Source organism: Cyprinus carpio, chromosome B19 (genome assembly GCF_018340385.1).
Source record: "Cyprinus carpio isolate SPL01 chromosome B19, ASM1834038v1, whole genome shotgun sequence".
In the NCBI taxonomy this organism is placed as follows: domain Eukaryota; kingdom Metazoa; phylum Chordata; class Actinopteri; order Cypriniformes; family Cyprinidae; genus Cyprinus; species Cyprinus carpio.
Genome location: NC_056615.1, coordinates 26,772,985 through 26,789,500, shown reverse-complemented (window position 1 = coordinate 26,789,500; position 16,516 = coordinate 26,772,985). Strand labels below are relative to the sequence as shown.

General features: G+C 34.5%; 1 pseudogene; it reads right to left on the bottom strand.

The window, feature by feature from the left end:
- The window catches only part of LOC109056436, a 32,954-nt pseudogene that overhangs the window by 16,228 nt on the left and 210 nt on the right, over nucleotides 1-16,516 (bottom strand).

Below are 16,516 nucleotides of genomic sequence, written 5' to 3'. Positions count from 1 at the left end.
CGGCCAGATTCATCTGCAAACATTTAGGCAGTGTCACCTACACCGGGCCCCGTGACACTCCTGTAATGCTGTTCAGCTCAATGGGCTCCGTTCCAAAACCTAGTGAGCACCCTAGATAGACGGCATCAAAACCATGCTGCCTTCTAAGATACTTCTTTTGGTCAAACAAACTAAACAGTTCCAATAAGAGGTTTAGAGAATTATTGATTAAAAACATATTTTATTCAATACTTAAAATATTGAATATTTTAATATGATTAAAATTGGACAGATGCCCCAATATTTGCACTGAAAAAAAAATCTTACTTCATATTTATTTATTTATTTATTTTTATTAAAAATATCTAAAAATTCTTAATTCAAGATATATATATGAGAAGTAAACATTTTTAAGATGTAAAAAAAAAAAAAAAAGATTAAATCCTGTTTTCTGAAACATGTTTTATTAAGCATAAACTGAATAATTAAGTAAATGTATCTTCATTAAAAAATATATTATATATTTGTACTGGAATTTACATAAGATATTAAGTCTTGTTTTCTCTTAAATGTTTCTAAATTAAATGAGTTTATGAGGAAAAAACATATGCCAGCTGGGTATGAAAAATAATCTCGTTTCACCTTTAACTTAATTTTCTGACCTTATTGGCAGATATTTTTGTCTTGTTTTAAGCAAAAAATAAATAAATAAATAAATAAAAAAAATAAAAGTAATTATATTATTTTATTTATTTATTTATTTTTGAACAAGACAGTATCTTATATTATTTTGCTGCTCAAGTAAATGTATCTTATTATTTTATTTATTTACATTTTTTGAAAACAAGACAGTATCTTATACTATTTAGCTTCTCACGTAAATTCTTGATTTAATAATTTTTAGATTTTTTTTAATTTTTTATTTTTTTTGTGCAGTAGGCAAACACCATACATGCTGCCTAAGAAGGCAGTTGCCTATGTCTGAAGTAAACAGCTAGGCAGCTGAGCTCACTAGGTTTTGAAATAAAGCCATTTAATGTGGATTTACAGAGTGAGACCTCTATGTATCTATGTATATTCAGATTGCCCTTGCACTGCCCTTCTCAAAGACCGAACCTGAAGACTTCCAAACATGTCTCAGATTAGAGTGATTTTGTAAGGATCATAGGACGGCGTGACCTCTGAACTCTGACCTACCGGTCTTCCTGAGAGGGAAGTCCTCTCTGTAGTCCAGGCCGGAGGTCAGAGGGTATTTGAAGGTGGGCGGAGTCTCTCCTAGAGGAGGCGAGCTCTGCTCTGCAGGACCCCCGTGGGCGGAGCTGTGAGAGATGACATCATCACACCACCTTACACTGTGGACACTTTTGATTCAACACAAATCCTACTATTTTATTAAGCATTCTGGAAAAGAAGTCTGAAAGGCACAGATCTGCAGGACAGTGCTCTTGAATGGAGGTGAGGGAGGCTGATGTACCTGTACCACAGTTGGGAGCGGTTGAGAGGGTAACCGGCACCGGACGCTGACGGGTCTTTAGCTGATTTACTCATCAGAAAGTCATGCAGCTTCTGACGAACTTCAGTGCTTGCCATCGCACCTGCAGAAAACAAGTTACGAACGGAGTTAGACTTTATGACAGATTAAAGCATCAGATATCAGCCTATATGTGATTCTTTTACAGAGTTAATATGTAACGGAAGTGAATAGTTTAAGGAATTGAACTGTAATAAAATGTTATTTTGTATTTTATATACATTTTAAATATCAAATATAAAGTTACATATTTATTAAATATATTTTCAATGTATTTGTTCATATTTTTTAAGCCCTAATAATTTTCCTTGCTATCTGTGTTAATTTATTACATTATCTCAAGCATAATTTTAGATCATTTCATATTTTAATATTCAAATACAATTTAATTTGAATAGAATTTTAATTATTATTTAAATCAAATATTTAATTATAGTTTTATATTTAAATATTAACTTCTCGGGTTAAACAACCCAAGTCAACAGGAACCACAGCAGCTGAGTCACTAGGAGCAAATAACACAAACTCAGTTTTACTCTCATTTAAATACAAAAAAAATAATAGTAGTCATTGATTTTTTTTCTTTATTAAGATATTATAGGGTTGTTTTGACTGGCTTAGCGGCACATATATTTGGGTCGTCAGCATAAAAATGGAACGAAACATTGTGACTTCTAAGAATTGACCCAAGAGGGATCAGGTACATTGAAAAAAGCGGCGGCCCAAGGACAGACCCTTGAGGAACACCGCACGATAGAGGAGCCGAGGAGGACACAGCTTCACTGACCTGAACTGAAAAACTTCTGCCTTCCAAATAGGACATAATCCAGGCTAAGGCCAACCCCTTAATGCCCACACAGTTCTCCAGTCGCGACAATAAAATTTGGTGATCGACTGTATCGAACGCAGTCGTAAGGTCCAATAGCAGCAGAGCAACAGTATTAATTAAAATATTTATTTAACATATTTATATATTCATTCATATTTATGTATTTCATTTTTTTTTGCTTGTTTTAAAAACCCTGTATGCTATCTTTGACATTATCTCAAGCATTTTTATCTTTTTTTAAAATATTTATTTTACATAAAATATAAGCATTTTATATTTTATCTTTAATGCTTAAGTATAATTTTATATTTAAATATTAAATATAAAATTAAATAATTATCTCATACATTTTACTGTTTGTTCTTATTTATGTATTGCCTTGTTTATTTTGTTTTAAAACCTAATAATACTTATTTGTGATCTAGCCATTTAAAATGTTTGCTGTATGCTGTCTCTTTTAAGTATGGTCCACAAATAAAATGTCATTTTAATAGTCTCTAAACGTTAAAATAACTTAAAAAGCAATGGTATTTGTAAATCATGAATTCAATACATTTTGCTTTTTTAATAGTCTCACTCTTCTCAAGTTACATGTACAGCTCAGAAAGGAGAGACGTGTGCGGAAACAGCGTCACCTAGTGGCGAATGAAGCAATTTGCAGGATTAAGTCACAGGTGAAATGTATATATTATAAACTTCTACATGTCAGAGGTATACCATAAAGACAAATACTGCAGGAATTATCACTAAAATGAAATCTGAAATGACTGGCAGAGGCCTCGTGTCGGGAGACGGATGTTTTCTCACTGTCTTTAGATCGCTCCTTCTGTCTGTGAAGCTGGTGTTTCTGTGTCTCTCTCCTGTGAAGCTCCTTGTCGTCCTCCCTCACCTCCTCTCTCTCCTCCTCAGCAAACACCTCCTGCTGCTGCCGGAGAGTTAACAGAGCCTGCTGGAGCTGAAACAGAGAGAGAAAATAACCATAAACATAGAATACATGTAGCATTGAATTGGTTGCTAACCAGTGGATGCTCTGCAGTGAATGGGTGCCGTCAGAATGAGAGTCCAAACAGCTGATAAAAACACCACAATAATCCACAAGTAATCCACACCGCTCCAGTACATCAGTTAACACTTTGAGAACAAAAAGAAACTAATCCATCACTAAGACGTTTAACTTATTATGGACTCATATTTTAGCCAAAAAAGCAATGGTTTGGAGTAAAAAGAAAATTGTGGATTATTGTGATGTTTTTATCAGCTGTTTGGATTCTCATTCTGACGGCACCCATTCGGATCCATTGCTGCACAAGTGATGCAATGCTACATTTCTCCAAATCTGATGAAGAAACAAACTCAACTACATCTTGGATGGCTTAAGGGTGAGGACATTTCCAGCAAATCTTCATTTTTAGGTGAACTATTCCTTTACAAGTCATTGAAAATAAAGAGAAGCACTGCAGCATTTAAGTCCAGATGACCATTATTTTCATATTTTTGTAATTTACTTGAGTGACCAATCAGCATCCACACTGAATTTGTAAAAAATAAATAAAAATAATACTATTTCTGTCTTTCATGTCATGTTTAATTCAGTGTGCTGCTTGCTGTTTCTTTTTAATTATTTGAGAAATTTACGTGCAATTTGTAGAATTTTTATAACCACAAAAAACAACTGTACACGTACACACTCATCCACTCACACTGCGAGTAATGCGATTAAGCACAGTAATTGTTGACAGAGCAGCTCTTTCCTGCAGGTCAGCCAAGTGTCCTAAAACCACACTGACCTGCTTCATAAAGGAGGATCAGCTTCATCCCATCTACAAATATCTGACACAAACAGCGTCTTGATTTGAGTTTGACCGTCTGGCTTGGTGATTTCTCTCATTAGTTTCACCTTTCATGAATATACTTTCTAAACATATGATAATTGCATTTGCATACTTGACATTTCTTTGCAAATTGTGCTGCATTTGCACGTGTATTTACATGTTTTTGCATCTGGGGTCACGGTCAATGAAGGCTTGTACCTTGACGTGCTCCTCGAGCTGGGCCTGATGCTGTCTCAGCAGGTTCTGATGCTGTTTCTGGAACTCGGAGATGAGCAGCTGTTTCTGGATCTGCTGCTGTCTCTGGATCAGAAGCAGCTCGCGCTGTAACTGCTTCTCCCAATCGTCTGAATCACGGTCCCAGTCCAACATACCAACCTCCGACGTACTGCCCACCGCCGGCAACGCCTCTGGATCTGAGAGAGAGAGACAAGATTTCATGGAATACTTTGAGATTAGACTGTCTTCAAAATAGCTTTTCCAGTCACACTTTTGATTCATTTTAGTTTGATTCATTTTATATTACCCACTTAAAGAGTTGCCTATTATTGTAGCTATAGGTACTTTTGACAGTAGATTGATACTTTAAAACTAGTTTGAAACTGTAGCTTCCCAGGCTACTTCACTTCACTTAGCTTCTCAAATATTTTTATCTAAAACAACTTTCTGGTAAACATTGTCAGCAGTTTAACTAACTTTAACTAAATTGCTCATCATCAAGCTTCTGTTCAAACTGTTGCTCCACCATGACAGCTGTTGACCTGAAAGAGACAGTTTACTGTCACATACACAAACTTGCATTGCATTATGAATTGTGTTCTGGCACATTTAACTGTGCAATGTGCGAAATTGAGCTTGTAAGCTTGCATTCACAACAAATGCTGTATAAATACCCCAGGTTTAATGCTCATACAAATTGCAAACTGATTGTGTCAGAAATGAAGGATCTCAGTGTTCGCTGCATCAAAAGACCAATTAAACCCTTCTTTAGGTCTTTAAATAAACCCAATGGCAATTAGGGGCATAATCTACAGGGAGGGTCTTTTTATGGCGTCTATTTCAAGTGCCTCGAGCATAAACACGGAGGTATTTCAACAACCTCCCGTTCGAGCCCCAAATCTTATTTGAGCTCAATCTAAAGCGAGACAGCATGTGAATGTCACTTTGAGCTGCACTTAATGTATTTTTACTCATTTGAATGAAACAGCGAGGAAAGGAGAGGTGTTTGGCGTGTATGTGTGTAGTATGTGTGTGTGTGTGTGTGTGTTTAGAAAGAGAATGATCTGGCCTCATGCCCTAAAAAAAGCTGCACTGTAAAAACTCACTCGTAAACATGCCCTTAATCTGCTGCCTGAAACAAACTCCTCGCTAATAAAACTATTAGTGCATGTGCTGCTTTCCTCATGTGTTCTTCATCAGGCCCACTAACACAACCAGAAGAATGAAAAAATAACAATGAGATATGTTTTAATATTTCATCTTTTTTAGTATCAATACCTCAACATATCAGTATTCAGTATCAGATTCTCGGTTGTTTCTCAGATGTTTCTTGTGAGGAAAAGAAATCTCACAATTTGAGAAGAGAAAAAAGTCAAAATTATGACTTAAAGTGGAGATTGAAAAAAATTATAGTAAAAAGTCATAATTATGACAAGTCGACATTATGACATTATTTTGACCGTTCCTGTCATAATACTGACTTAGTATGCCATCAGTTTTACTTTTTATATAATAATTAAGACAGTATTTCATAATTTTTACCTTTTATCTCATAATTATTCAATGACTGCCGTAATGACTTTTTATCTCATAATTATTACAATGACTGCCATAATTATGACTTTTATCTCATAATTGTGACCTTTAATGTCATATTTATCTCTTAGTTTGACTCCTTAACAGTCATTATTTCTGCTTTGTATTTCATAAATATGACTTAGTATGTCATAATTTTGACTTTTTATTTCATTACTTTTTATCTCGTAATTATGACCTAATGTCATAATTTAGACTTTTCATCTTTTTTAAGTCAAAAAACAGTTATATGGCTCTTTCTACTTTTATCTCATAATCATGAATTAGTATGTCATCATTTCTACTTTGTATCTCATAATTGTGACTTTCTCATAATTTGACTTTTATCTCATAATTAAGACTTAGTATGTTTTAATTTCTAATTATGACCTGATGTTGTGTGACCTAAATTATGACCAAATGAAATTATAACCTAATGTCATATATGTCATATAATTGTGACCTATGAGATGAAAGTGATAAAATATGAGAGAAAAAATGAGAGAAAACTATCTTTCAAAACATTTTTGACTTTTTATGTCTTCTGCTATCTCATAATAATGATATACCAAATCATGCTTTTTTTTGATGTGAAGCGAATTGGGCTTCCACACAGAAGAGATCTCAATGGTGTGCTCAGATTCGACAAGTCAGAAATCAAACATCAGAAATCTCAATATGAACTCATTCATTTCATACTGTATCTCCATACTCTTACAGTATGTCAATTATTCTCTCGTTTGGGACTATTTTTATTTGTCCTCGAGAATTTTAGGCGAAACATCTGAGACAAAGTCGATTCTTAAATAAAACATGACCGAGCTCTCCATGAAGTCTCCTGAGCTATGAAAGAAAATCCTCGCTGCAGTGAAACCTTCCTCAGGTCGCACACAGTTATTCTTTGATGATAGGTTATGAGGGTAACTATGTAAGAGGCGACAGTTGCAGTTGAGTCAGAATATCGACATCAAGTCCACGTTCGGGCATTAAAATAAAAACCGTGGCGTTGTGAAACCATCTCTCACCACAGAGACTCCATCGGGCCCCCGGCCCAGAATACACAGACCACCAAAACAGAACCACAACACTGGCCAAAGGTGTCATTTGACACCAAAAATACTGCAGCATGTGCTCTGAATGCAATAATAGAGCCGAGACGCAACTATCTGACTTTCAAAACTCATGGTTTTTCTCCTGCTGTTATTCAAAAACATAGAAAAGAGTGTGCATTATAAATAAAGCCTTCCGGTATGTAGTGACGTGAGGAGTTAAGTCAGACGGAATGATAACCGGGGCTAATCTTAGCATCCTAATGCCTTAAGCCCAAAATACGGCGGCTAAGAATAGTCGAACTTGAAGTCAAGAGGCCAGAACGTTCAACATGTAGCCGCGGGCATTAACGGAGTGCAGAGGCACAAAGGGGTAAATAACTGCCCTCTCATCCCATTCCTAAAGCGGGACGCCACGCACAAACACACCTGAGCACAACACACTTGTCAAAAGATGTTTCTCAGAAATGACAAATCAAGTATGAAGTAAACACACATCCACCCACTAAACGCTGATTAGACCTGACAGTAGACTAGCATTCAGAAGTTTAGTGTTCAAAATAAATGCGTTCATTCATTAAAAGTGACAGTTAAGAAATTTATAATGTTACAAAAGATTTCCATTTCAAATAAATGCTGTTCTTTGGAACGTTCCATTTCAAAGAATCCTGAAAAATAAAATGTATCACAGTTTCCACAAAAATCTGAAGCAGCACAACTGTTTTCAACATTGATAATAATCAGAAATGTTTCTTGAGCAGCAAATCAGCATATTAGAATGATTTCTGAAGATAATGTGACACTGAAGACTGGAGTAATGATGCTAAAAATTCAGACATTTTAAAAATATATTCACATAGATAAAATATTATTTCACAGTTTTGCTGTTTTTACTGTATTTTTGATCAAATAAATGCAGCCTTGGTGAGCAGAAAAGACTTCTTTCAAAGAAAGGTAAAAATCTTACTGACCTCAAACATTTGAACAGTAGTTTATGGTGCTTAGTTCATTGGTTGTGTCCCAATTTGCATACTATCCATGCTAAATGGTGTGCCATATTACAATTTGTGCCTCCAGAAAAATGAAAGAATGCAAGTTAAAAAGTAGGCTAATTGATTGTGATAAAGAGGTCTTTTTTAAGTTTACTAGCATCAGCAGTCATACATTCAGTGCATAGTAGAAATATGCTTAATGGAACACACACACACACTTAGAGAAACATCTGAGAGAAACAACTCTTCAACAGATGCTAAAAACAGAGTAAAGATCACACCACTGCACTGTTAACATGATGAGTGATGAGCTGCTAGACTCAATAATTAATAGCTATTTTTGGAAGCATACTACCATATTTCCCTTACTGCAGGGCAAGAAGTATTTTTGTCTTCTTGTCCTTTACAAGCATCTAAAATTTTTAAATCAAGATATACATTAATTTGATAAGGAAAATGGCATCAAGCTTTTTCTTCTTTAAAAAAAATATCAAAATTAAGTGAGTTTAAGCTTAAATTTAAGAAAATAATAAATCGTCATCATCTGTCAGTGAGGTAATAATCTTGTTTTCCCTTTGAATTCAGTTAATTTTTTCTTGTTTTAAGTATACAACAGAGCACAATGCATGAGGTACTGTATCCCACAATGCAATGCGCTCAGCTTGACCTTCCATTTCCAGTGTGATGAATGAACAAGAAGTAATACCAACCTATTAATATCTCCTGCTTGACTCATTTTTAACAAGATCACCAAAAGTTAAGATGGTTTTGCATTAAAAAAAGGCATTAAAAATACAAAATAACTGCCACTCTTTTAATAAAATTCACAAACTAGTGAGGTAATGTGACAATTTAGCAAGCTACTGATTCAGATGTGTGTCACTGCACAATTCAGACTACTACATGTGTTTTTTAATAGTTAGTATGCAGTATATACTTCAGAGTATTCAGTAAGTAAGCTAACATGCCAAAACACTGCAAAGGGGAGTTTGCCGCCATTCATTTGATGTGAATAACTTGCTTTTGAAAAACCATACAATGAATACGAGATGAAAGAAAACACGAAGCTATCAGTGGTGTCTGGATATAGAGTTGACCTGGTTAAGAGCTGTTGAATCATCCACACACACTCTGATGTGAGATCTCCATACGAACTCAAACTCTTCTCATCGCTTCTCTCAAGAGCAAACCATCTGAGCTGCTCTCCGCATTCGTTTTATAGCTCTGTTCTCTCACTGCATGACAACTATTTGTCCTTTTCTAATTTCTCCGAGGGAATTTTAGGAGAAACATCTAATAAAAGGCTGATTTGTAAATGATGCAAATAAAATTCATTTTAAAATGATAAATATTCATGTTATTTGACTTTTTATATTGCAGTATATCAAAGTTTTTACATTGCAGAAATCAAAAGTGTCATTCTCATTACTTGTAATTCCTTTAAAATTACATTTGAGTCATTATAAAATAAATTACATACATTTTTTATAATTTAATACATGCATTAAATATTTTAAATAAATGTACTTTTTGTATTGTACTTTATCTGATTGTTTTATTTTTTGTGATCAACTTTATATTGTCTTTAGATTAACAAAATCAAAAACATCGATTCAAACAAACAAACAAACAATCAAACAGGGAAGGGGGAGCAACAGACATATTATCAATAATTTACCATCTGAAAGAGAAATAAAAAGAAGAAGAAAAAAGAAAAAAATGGTCTTTCTTACAATTTTTGTTTTACTTACTCTGTATGTGATTAATTTTCTTAGATAAATCAGAAAAATTTGAATTTTCATTACTGCAATGTGAAAAATATTTAAATTATAAAATTGTAAAATTATAGAAATGTGAATTATTTAAATTACAAAATAAAATTTTTTTTAATGAATTAAATATATTTTGATTTGAATTTCAGTTACAATAATAAAATAAAGTGGCATACAAAACATAAAATTATATACATTTTTATAATTTAAATATTTGTCTCAGTTACAAATTAGAATTGGTGTATCTCCCAAAATTCCTCAGGAGAACTAAAAATATTTTTAAAATGTTTATAAAACAAGACAAAAAAAATCTTAACTCACTTGAATTTGACAGATTTTTCCAAAAACTAAACTTTTCATTTTATGTTATTTTACTTCTCAGCTAAAGGTAGTTGAGGAATACAATACAAAAAGACTTAATTTTTGCAGTGTAGACAGCGGTGAGAGCAAATGCAGACTGGCTTCTGACAAACAGCTCTATACTGAACATCAACAACTCATTTGTTAAACATTGCAACGCTGTATCAGAAGTTCCTCTCGGAGCACCTGATAAACCTGATAGAGTTCTGCTGCTGTACCTGAAGCCATGGCTGTGCTGTGAGAGTCCAGGCGTCTCCTCCTCCACTCTGCACTGATGCTGGAGTCAGATTCATAAATGGTCTGCAGCATAGCTCGAGCTTCAGCGGCCCAGCGTCCTCTGCTCTGGTCCTGTCCTGTGCAGAGTCCTTGGGGTTTCTCTGTCTGTGCCTCTAGCAGGTAGAAGAGCGAGGAGACGTCACAGCTCTGTTCCTGCCTCTCGACCTCTGCACAGATAACTGAAGCAGCTCTGTTTCACGCTTTCTCTCTCTGTTACTCTTCCTAACCGCACTGTCTCTATCTCTCTCTCTTTCGCTCGCTCTCTCTCAGGTGCCAAGAATAGCAGCAGGACCAGCCCAGGACAGAAATAGGCCGGGCCAGACCAGGGGAGTAGAGCAGCGGCCAGACGCTCAAAATAGCAACACAAAAACACAGCTGTCTGCCTTCATCTCTTCTCTGCACTCTCTCATTCTCCTTTCATTTATCTCTGCATGGGTGAATCACACGAACAAACCACTAGCTCCAGTTTCACCACAAAACCAGAGGAAAGAAATACCAATCTAGGTCTTAGGTGAAGAAAATGAAGACTGAAAGGCAGTGTGATATTATTTTCATGACAATTAAGCACATTTAACACTAAATTCTCAAAACTGTGATGCAAAAAATTTTTTTTGTTGCTTAATTTCTGTTGCACAAAACAACATTCATTTACTTTAAAAAGAAAAAACAACTCCTTATTAAATCATTATTTTAAAATTATTGAAACAGACTGATTAAAATAAAAATTTTGTTGTGTTTAATGAAAATTTTAACAACTAATATTTTTTTATAATTTACTTTGTCAAAAATTAAATAAATTCAGTAAAAAAATTTGAAATGATAAATCAACATTACTTTTTTTTTTACATTGCAGAAAATTCTCATTCTCATTATTGTAGTTTATTTTAAACTTAAATAAAAATTAAAAATGTAAAAAATATTAATGTAATTTCCATGCTGGAAATATTTTCAGAAAAAAAAAAATATTTTAACATTATTGTACAATTACTCAAATTACATTAAAATTAATTTTAAATGGAAAATATAAATGCAAATTTTATGCTAAAAATACATTTTCATTTACTTCAAATCTGATTATTGTAATAATTGTCATTATTGTAAAATTACTAAAATTACAATATAAATATTAATGTAATTTTACTTTTTGTACTGTAATATTTTCATATATTTATATTAAATTCAGTACAAATTTTGTACTTTGTTATTGAAGCAGTATATCATACATTTTTCACAGTGAATTAATGAAAATTGCTGCAAATAAAATATTCAATTTAAAGTATAATTGTAATAAATTTCAATGCAAATAGTAAAATTACATGAATTCTTTTTTAATATAAATTGGGTCTTAAAATATACTTTTTTTTATCAGATATCTTAATTCCTTTCCTTTGATCTTTAGGTAAAGCAAACTCCAGATGTGTTCTTGTCAGGTTTCTTGAGTTCCCCTCCTCCTCCTCCTCCTCCTCTGACCCTTTGATTCTCTCTCTCTATCTGTCTCTGAGTTCCTCTGTGTTGGTGTGGACAGTCTTTCTGTCACTGTGTGTTTTTCTTCTGTTTGATCTGCTTTCTGATGCTCTGTCTCGTCTCATCTTCACCTGTTTCTCTCAGCGGTTTAATCTCAGTAACAGCATTAGCAGCACACAGACCTGTTTCAAAGGCAGATTTGGACACAAGCTGTTGACATTAAGCAGTGCACTTCCTGTTTACCAAAGCTTCCTCAGTAAACAAACAAACAACTCTTTGATTTTCCATCTGCAACAGGACACTCGTATTAAAATCTGATGTATTTCCTATTAAAACATGAAATTGTGGTGGAACATACGTTCTGAAAGGACTTGTGCTGTCAAAAGATTAATCGTGATTTTTATATATATATATATATATATTCTCTCCTGATGACCCTTTGAATCTCTTTCTCAGTTTCTCTCTCTTCACAAGACTCCAAACCTGATTTCATGGATTCTTTAAACAACATCATGAAAACACGGTTAAACCGCCCTGTGGGGAAAACACCTGACAGTCAGCCAGTTCAGAAGAAAAATAGGACGTAAAACACCGGTTAATGACGTGGAATACCCTCAGGCCTGCTGAATGAATTATTAGGAAACAGAGGAAATCTTTTTGTGCTCCAGAAAAAACACAATTCCCAGGAGCGAGACATTCCTAATGTGTGACAGAGATGAAGTTCCTCTGTGGCCGCAAATGCCATCACAGCCCTGTTTTCCCAAGCAGTTTCAGTGCAGTTTGCTAAAGCATGCATCACCCGGCACCTTAGCAACCAACCAGCACACCCTAGCAACCACATGTCAAAACATGCAACACTTCAGCATTCCTCCTGTGAATTTTGTACACACAAACACTGCTTTCTTGTGAAAATAAATGCATTTATTGACTTTCTAGTTAATAAGTGCATGCCCTTGATAATACAGTACATCATTGTTACTTATACTGAGTGCTTAACTCTTGAACACACACACACACACGCACACACACACACACAGACCTATAGCTCTCCTGCTCTTCCTCTCCAGACAAAACAATGGCAGTGTTGTAAAATAGGTCATCTGCACAGGTCGGTGACAGAGAAACAGACACTCCCAAGGTAAAAGAGGACAGATAAAAATAACCACGCCAGCAAAACAGCCTGTTCTATCTATAAAGACCAGAGTGTGTTTGGAACAGTTTACAAGTGTACTGAAAACTGCATTATGCACAATATGCACTATAATCAATTTGAATGGTTGATGTGTTACCCTGGCATTATCTACTCTATTTGTGTAGATAGAATATGTGGAACTATGCATTATGTAATGATAAACATTTCAAACAGCAGCTACATTGCTGTCACATGATGTCACTGGATTACTTGTTTAATCCAAGGAGTGGTAACATAATTATCTCGAATCTAACAAAAAAAAAAAAAAAATCCTATTTTGCCTTTTTGATTATTACATTTTGGCAGTCTAACCAATTCACACACACTGGATGGAGATCATCTACATATCACACCTCACCACACACATACAAGGAATCAGACAAGACACAAAAAATACACACATGCTCATGAACACAGCGCCTTCTTGAGGCTAAAATACACAAGTGCATGTGAATTTTATAAAGTGCAGGTGGAGATATGATGCAAACCAGATGTGCGTGCTTGAGCTATGGTTCAGAAGGGGTCATTTTTTTAAAAGAAATTAATACTTTAAGAATACATTAAGTTGATCAAACGTGACAGTAAAGATATTTATTATGCTACAAACAGTCTTATTTCAAAGAAATGCTGTTCTTTTGAACTTTCTGTTCATCTGTTAATCCTGAAACATCAAATGTATCACAGTTGTATCAAATGTTTCACATAAACATTCAGCAGCACAAGTGTTTTTAACACTGATAATAATCAGAAATGTTTCTTGAGCAGCAAATCAGCATGTTACTGTAAATGATTTCTGAAGGATCATTAGACACTGAAGACTGGAGTAATGATGATGAAAAGACAGCTTTGATCACTAGAATATACTACATTTTACAATATATTCACACAGAAAACAGTAAAATTAAACTGTCATAATATTTCACAATTTTTACTATATTTTTTTAATGAAAAAGTATACCAACCACAAACTTTAAAACTGTTGTTTAAATGTTTGCTTGTTTATGTGTGTATACAGTATGTGAGTTTGGTAAGTCAAACTGTATGTGTGTGTGTGTGTGTGTGTGTGTGTGTGTGTGTGTGTGTGTGTGTGTGTGTGTGTGTGTGTGTGTGTGTGTGTGTGTGTGTGTCTGTGTTTTATTGTGTTATAGATTGTAAGGGGAACTACATGCATATGTCAGTGTGTGAGGAATGTCACTGGTCTCCACCCTCGGAGCTTTGAGGATGGATGAGCCAAAATGAAGCTGAAGTTTTCAGTGCTGACATCATTTAAACAATCACACCATCTGCATCACTCAACACACACTAGTGAACTCGTTTCAAAACCCCTCAGACGAGACTCTCATACAACACACCGACTACAATATCAGCTACACTGATTCACATTGCATTCTTTATGTTTCTCACATTGTAGAATAACAATAAAAAAGTAGTTACAAATATAAAATAACATAATTAATCTAATTTATCATTATATGACAGATGTACACTATGTCAGAGAGGATCTGTCAGTTTGGGTCTCCCAAAAGCAGCCAAAGCATGTCTAAAGTGAGCCAACAAGCTATCGAGACATCTACTTTCAGACCAGTTTTGTGTGTGAGAGGTCAAAAGGTCAGTAAAGAGACGTACCTGCATCAAGCAGTGAGCTCATCAGGAAGCCAGCCAATGATGAAGTGTGTACAGCATCATGTGAGTCCTTTAACAGCGATATAAACACAAAACACACTGACTGTTATAATCACTTAGAAATGCAAAATGAACTATAGAATACAAACAGCTGAAAGCATCCCAATAATCCACAAGCAATGCAACGACTCCAGTCCATCAGTTAACATATTGTACACTTCCTCCAGTGAAAAAGTCCATCTCCTGTTGTCTCTCACATCAAAATCCACCCACGTATTTGTTTAGAGATGTTTTGGACTGTTTTGGCTTGTGGTGCTTGATCTGTGCAGTTTTCTCTCTTGATACAGACAACTTTTTCAAAACACATTAATGATGGATTTGTTTCTGTCTTCTCAAGACATTAACTGATGGACTTTTGTGTTGTGGTTTTTTTGATGATTATTGTGATGTTTTTATCAGCTGTTTGGACTCTCATTCTGACGGCACCCATTCACTGCAGAGCATCCATTGGTGAGCAAGTGATGCAATGCTACGTTTCTCCAAATCTGATGAAGAAACAAACTCATCTGGATGGTCTGAGAGTGGGTTTCAGCAAATGTAAATTTTTGGATGAACTACTTTAAGACGACACTATGGGCAAAAACATCAATTGGACTATTTTGCTTTTTATAATATATTGTTGAGGCTCGTGGAAAAACTTCCAAAATATTAATTTAAATGTTTATACTATTGCATCTATTTACAGCTGTAGATTTAATGATTTAATATTAGTGATTTTTTTAAACACTTTTTTTATGGCTGTTGACAGTATTTTCTGATTTACAGAGTGATAAAAGGAGATAAACAAAATCTCCTCTGTAAAAACATTTGACTCTAATGTGTCAACAAAATTAAGCAAAATGTTGATCCAACATTCAGATTTCTGTTCTGGAAATGTATGCAAATTTGTGCATATTTAATTAGATTATTCTGCATTATATTTTCATACTCATACCTTCTGACATTTCAGGAAAAAAATGGCATTCTTACTGATATTTTGATATTTTTAGCAGTTACCTTTCATAATTATTTTACCCTTTATATTTTAAAAAAAATCTATAAAGAACTGTTTAATGGCAGTTCAATAATAGCGCCAGACAGTGGCACATTCACACCATTATTTAGCAGACCTGTTGATCCCCGTTGCCATGCAGGTCAGGAATGCATGCATCATATAAATGTTGTATGCACAGCAATGCAGTAAAATCAACTGAGATGCACTGGAGAAACAGGTTCTGTGCTGTGAGGCGTCCTCTCTCTCTCTGTGTGTGTGTGTGTGTGTGTGTGTGTGTGTGTAGCTGCTGTCAGGTCTATTTATAGCATAGTGATGTGTTCTCCATGCATCCTATGAGCAAACGATGCTGGATATGTTCTCTACCTGTTACCAAGAGCTCCAAGCCCCCCTTTTTTAAAGAAGAAAACCACAAAAAAATATATGTATTTAGATTTGCATTATAATTAGTGTTACATTTCACTATTATTATTTACTAACCTGAATTACAAGTCATTATATATGCTAAATTTAAAAGACAGATTAAAAAAAAACTAAGAACTGTTCTAATTAATACCATAATTGCATGCTTGCATAATACAGTGCACAATGTCACATAAAATAAATTACCCTTATTTTACAAAAAAGCAATTCTCTGATTCAAGCCCGTGCAACAATTATTATATTAAATAATTATTTAACAGTGCACTTGCTCACTCTCTATCTATCTATCTATCTATCTATCTATCTATCTATCTATCTATCTATCTATCTATCTATCTATCTATCTATCTAT